Raw genomic sequence first — 6,140 nt, forward strand, 5'->3', positions numbered from 1 at the left:
CAGAGCCCACATGGAGATAGGCAGGCATTCTTGTCTCCCTATACTGGTGGATAATTTTTCTGGTGTATCTAGGGCTGTCAGATGAAATACAGGGCTCCCAGTTAAATATGAATTTCAGACTGGCAACAAATACTTTTCCAGTATAAGTATGTCCCAAATACAATACTGGACATACTATATTAAAAACTTATTTGCTGTTCATTTGCATTACTGATTTAACTAGATGTCCTATTGAAGGATAGTTAGAAGGCAGGCAGGCAGGGAGAAGGGGCCCCCGCCCGAAGAGGCAACACTCTTAAAAGGATTTTACACCACCCTGGAAGGAGCCCTCCACCCTTTCCCACGTCATAGGTAGATGACAAAAACCTGATTAGATGACAGGTGCTGGGAGGGTTAATCGGATAAAAACAGCCCGCCAACAAGTGCATAAAAACCCCTAGACCTAGAAACTCGGGTGGCAACCCTCTCGGGTCCCCGCCCTCTTCGGGAGCTTTGTATTATCACTTTGCTGTCGCTCAATAAACCTTGCTTTGGTGCCCACACTCTGTCTGGTCTATCTTCATTCTTTGAAGTGGTGTGACCAAGAGCCACGGGCATCGACAGAGAAAAAAATCCTCTAACGCTGTTAATTTGCTAAATATGGCAACTCTGGGCGTATCTTTTACTTGGGCCGAGGTCTTTTTTGGGCAGTCAAGCTTTATTTGGGGTCTCGGTTGTAACTTCTCGACTGAGGTCTCCTTCCATGAAGACTTTAAACTCAATTCTGAGGGGTGCGTGGGTGGCTCAGTTGGTTAAGCATCTGACTCTTGATTTACGCTCAGGTCATGATCTCAGGGACCTGAGATGGAACCCTGTGTCATGTCAGGCTCTGTGCGGGGTGTGGAGCCTGCTTAAGATTCTCTTTCCCTCTCCCTCTGCGCTACACCCCCACTTTGTGCCCATGAGAGCGCACACACACATGCTCTAAAAATAAAATTTCAACCCTGAGATTGTGAGGCTGGCAGCAAGCTTGAAAGCCCCACCAACCACATGATTGACACACTCTTGGCTCTCTGGCTTCCTGTTGTAGTTTTCAGTTTTATTCTCATTTTTGGCCCTTGGAGTTCCCTTATTTTCTTCTAAGCTCAGGCATGTCTTTAAGAGAATGTTTGTTATATTTTGTCCAGGATTTTCAGGTGTTTTGAAGTGAAAGGGTTCCAGGTTACCTGGGCTGTCCTATTACAGAACATTGAAACTGCCACCCCTCTGTAAAAATCAACTAGTAATGAAGGATAGTTGGCAGGCAGGCAGGGACAAGGGGCCCCGCCCTAAGAGGAAATCACCCTTTAAAGGATTTTACACCACCCTGGAAGGAGCCCTCCACCCTTCCCCACGTGATAGGTAGATGACAAAAACCTGATTGAATGACAGGCACCTGGAGGGTTAATCAGATTAAAACAGCCCACCAACTAGCCCATTAAGACCCCTAGATCTAAATGCCAAATGGCAACCCTCTCGGGTCCCCTGCCTCTTCGGGAGCTTTGTAGTATTGCTCAGTAACTATCACTCAGTAAACAGCTTTGCTGCCCACCACTCTTCATCTGGTCTACCTCTTCATTCCTCGAAGCAGCGTGACCAAGAACTGGGGGCACTAAAGGAAAAGAAATCCGGTAACACCGAGGCCTCTGGTACTATATTGGTGTCAGGAAAAGTTAGTATTCAGCTCTCTAGACTTTCGGAGCTGTTCATAGGAGGGAGATATTATGCATGGTGAAGTATATTTTGACCTAAATATAAGTCAACAATGTAGTGAGATACTTTGAAATCAGGCTATTATAAAACAAATAAGTTTCGAATGTACCAAAGGCTAAAGATACATGGGAAAGAATAATGACAGAGCACCTAATTGAAGACAATGTAATTTTAAGTCTAGATGATTTGATTCCTATGGTAGTGTTAATGGGTGATCACTAAATTCCCTTAGAGCAGGAACCCTCCCCAGCAGGGTTTCGATTTCCCCTTCTTGGCCTGTGACTGGGGTTTGGCTCTTGAAAGGGAAGAGCCAGCAAGTGATTTGTGCCTTCTCCTCTTTTCTTTGTCATGATGATCATCCAGTGGTCAGAGGCAGGGAACACCCACAGCTGATTTCTATGGATATGTAGAGTGAGCAAGAAAAAAAAAAACTCTTTGTACTTTTAACCCACGGGGTGGGGGAGTACAATTGGTCTATCTTGACTGATACAGGTACCCTAGACCCTCAGGCATGATGCTAGGTACTGAAGCTGCAACAGTCAGCCGATTAAATGGAGTCTTTCTCCTCATGGAATTTAGGTTCTGATGCAGGACACAGAGATTAACTACATAGAAAAATTAACATTAAAAAAAAAACTGCGGGGCGCCTGGGTGACTTAGGGGGTTAAGTGACTGCCTTTGGCTCAGGTCATGATCTCAGGGTCCGAGGATCGAGCCCCACTTAGCGCTCTCTGCTCAGCGGGGACCCTGCTTCTCTCTCTCATGCTCCTTCTGTGCTCTCCCTCTCTCTCTCTCTCAAATAAATAAAGCCTTAAAAAAAACAAAACTGAGATAAAAGTTTTGAAGGAAACCAATTTTTGGTAAAATTAAAATGCATTTCCTTAAAATGATACCCCACCTATTTCTAGAAAAGCCAGAGGCTATTACAAAATCAAACACAATGCACATTGACCAGAGATACATTAATATAGCAGAGGAATCAATGTTACAGGGTCCTTGGGACAAAGCAATTACTGCAGTAGGGCACAATAATTTTCTACTTCTCTGGAGCTGAGGCAAAAAGAGGAAATATTTGAGTAATATGATTCTTATTGCCTGACAGTAGGACACAGGCCAGCTTTTTCAGGAACTGAAGTTTTTCTTGCCCTGAATCAAGAAGCAGTTTCTTGTCTGGGTCTTCCACGAGGGATGTTGCACAACTTAATGGGCAGTAACTCTGATTTTGCAAAAGTCACAGGGACATTGTTTAAGTGGATGTTCCCACTTCTGTGGGAAGGATCCATATTTTCCTCAAAAAAGAGCATGAAATGGAGCACCTGGGTGGTGTTGGGGGAATTTCATTGTCCCCTAAACTATTGCTGTGCTTGAGGCCCTTAGCATTTCTTACTTTGGCCAAAGAAAAGGCCGCCTAAGTGTACTGTCTGCTTCTAACCTCATTCTCTTAACTGCATCCTCCTTTAGACCACAAGAGTGTTCTCTCTAAAACACAAGTCTTTGTTAGGTGTTTGTATAAGTTACTCAAGGGCTTCCCATCATTTAAAGAAGTTTCTTAAAAATGCAATCTTGGGCAAATGCATCAGAGCCACCTGGAGTGGTTGTTAAATGGAAGATTTCTGGCCCTTGCCCAGATCTATGGAATCAGCACCTCGGGGGGGGGGTGTACTTTTCAAAAAATATTTTTATTTTGAGAGAGAGAGAGAGAGAACTGCAATGCGGTGGGGGAAGGGGCAAAAGGAGAGGGAGAGAGAATCCTTAAGCAGATTCCAGGCTCAGCACGAGCCACATGGCCGGCCCCATCTCACAACCCCAAGTTCATGGCCTCAGCCAAAATCGAGTCCACCACTCAACCGACTGCGCCACCCAGGCGCCCCAGGGGGGTGTGTACTTTTATCATGCTACCTGGGTGATTCTATCATGCCGCCTGAATGAGATCTAAGCATCCTAAAAGGACAGGAATGTTCTGATCTCTACTCCTGTCTCCAGCCTTATCTCTTGTCAATTTCTCTGAATTCCCCCAAACACCTAACTGCTTGTAGGTTCTCCCCAACTCCAGCACGCATAACTCACGGTCTTTCCACTGTCCCCACTGCCCAGAGTGCCTTCTCCTCCCTTAGCTATGTTGACTGCTCCCTGCGTTTCCATCCCAGGCATCCCGCCCCTCTCCTTAGGCATCACCACCCTCTCACCTCTCCAGGCGTAGTCATTTGCGGCTCCCCTGGGCACATGCTCGCCCATCCTTAGCATACCATCCTGGAAATTCTGGAGGCCTCAAGTAGATGTCACAGGGGAGGGGACATTTCATTAAGGCCTGTTGAAAAAAGGACGAGTAGAATTTTCCCGGTGGAGCAAAGGGGTAAGGGCATTTCTGGCGGAGGGAGACTTCAGGGAGAAGCGGCCAGTGAGGTGGAGCTGCACCTGCACGGGGTGGGGTGGCCGGGGAGGCAGCAGCAGCAAGACAAGGGGGCGGTGTCATCAGTGCCTCCTTAAGGAAGGCTCCACGTGCCTCGAGGCCCCCGACCCAGAAAGCCAGGGGGGACAGTGCCACCTACTGTGCCAAACTGGTTTCCCAGGCCCTTGCGTGGGAAGAAGCCAGTAGGTGGCTCTGGACCTAGTCATCACAATGGGAGTTGTAAATTGAAATCTCTCATAGAATTAGATCTCCGCTGTGACATATGGAACACAGTCAACACATAATGAGCATTATTCTAACTCGTGATATTTTCTTCCCATCAAGCCTTTAATAAAGGTCCTGTCTTTTATTATTTTATGGAATGTATCTTACTTGCTTCCATGATTTTCCCTTTATCCTTCTTGATATTTTCATCCTAAAGTTATATAAGTATCTGAAGCTTAATTGCTGCAGCTCGTTTTAATAGTCTCCATTCACCGTTGAGATTTTTACTTCCATATAATAGCGACATATCAAGAATTATACCACCAGCTCTTTCAATCTGACGTGGTCCCCAGGGCCTAGTGGGTGCTCAATAAACTAGTGGGGAGAAGGCGAGCAGGGCTTTCAATGATGGGATCTTGTGACCCACAGGTGTTTGAACAGTGCTATTTCTTTTTTTTTAATTTTAATTTTTTTATTTTCAAAAGGTTTCTTTTTCTTCCTTCCATTTCTTTCGTTCATTCTTTCTTTTCTTTCTTTCTTTCTCTTCTCTTCTCTCTCTCTCTCTTTTTTAAGATTTTACTTATTTATTTGACAGAGAGAGACACAGTGAGAGAGGGAACACAAGCAGGGGGAGTGGGAGAGGGAGAAGCGCCCGGGCGCCCAAGCGCCCTCTTTTCTTCTTTTCTTTCCATTGTTTGCATATAACACCCAGTGCTCCATGCAGTACATGCCTTCTTTAACTGTGTAAGACTGATAAACAGTGCTATTTCGATTAAAGGCCACTTCTTCCTCTACAATTTCGGAGTTAAGTCCTTAAGACTATTCTGGATGGAAGAACCTTGCAACTGCGCAACTTACCTAATTCACTGTCTGAGCCTTTCCACAGACTCAAAAGCCATGGGGGCTCAGAGAAGCTCCAGAGGGAGGCACTGGCCCCTCTAGGCTCAGACCCCCACACTTACAGGGGGACCTCATCCCTCCATCTCCTTCCCTTACAGAGATAAGGACAGGGGACTGGGGGCAGCAAACATGCTTCCAGGGACTTTTTTTTTTTTTTTTTTAATTCTCTACAGGGAATTGCAGAAAAAAACAGATTCTCCCTCATTTTGTCTCCTCCGAAATCTTTCTGTCTCACACCAAGACAAGTTGAAATTGATCTAGGGGCACCTGGGTGGCTCAGTTGGTTAAGCGACTGCCTTCGGCTCAGGTCATGATCCTGGAGTCCCGGGATCGAGTCCCTCTTCAGGCTCCCTGCTCAGCGGGGAGTCTGCTGCTCCCTCTGACTCTCTTTCCTCTCGTGCTCTTTCTCTCTCATTCTCTCTCTCTCAAATAAATAAATAAAATCTTTAAAAAAAAAGAAAAATTGCTCTAAGGCCAAGCCCTTGATTGCTTTATTTTTGCATTTTTCCTGCTTTTCCACACAGAGGTGGGTCACATGGTTAATCAAATTCAGGAAAACTCACATCAGTTAGCAGTTCAGGAGCATTCCACGCTTGGGGGAAGTGTCATGTCAAGCAGATGAGGTCACTCACGGGTGTGAGATAGAGCAGTGCTCCTTAAACTTTCGGGAACTTAGAATCACCTGGAGAGCTTATTAAAACACAGATTATGGGCCCCATCTCCAGAATTTCAGTAGGACTGTGACAGAGACTGTAAATTTGCATTTAGGATTGTAAGATTTAGCAAATTAAAAAAATGCAAGATGCCTAATTAAATTTGAATTGCAGATAAACACATTTTTAAAGGATAAGTATGTCCTCAAGTTACATGAGACATACCCTACATATTTTTTATC

General features: G+C 45.3%; 1 protein-coding gene across 11 annotated transcripts in view; it reads left to right on the forward strand.

Moving 5' to 3' along the window:
• LOC112826556 (glutamine amidotransferase-like class 1 domain-containing protein 3, mitochondrial) overlaps window positions 1–6,140 on the forward strand; it is a 59,258-nt gene that overhangs the window by 32,423 nt on the left and 20,695 nt on the right. The gene's annotated exons all lie outside the window — the stretch shown is intronic.

This window comes from Callorhinus ursinus, unplaced genomic scaffold (genome assembly GCF_003265705.2).
Source record: "Callorhinus ursinus isolate GAN/ISIS: 27379988/994484 unplaced genomic scaffold, GSC_fseal_2.0 scaffold7, whole genome shotgun sequence".
Lineage (NCBI taxonomy): Eukaryota > Metazoa > Chordata > Mammalia > Carnivora > Otariidae > Callorhinus > Callorhinus ursinus.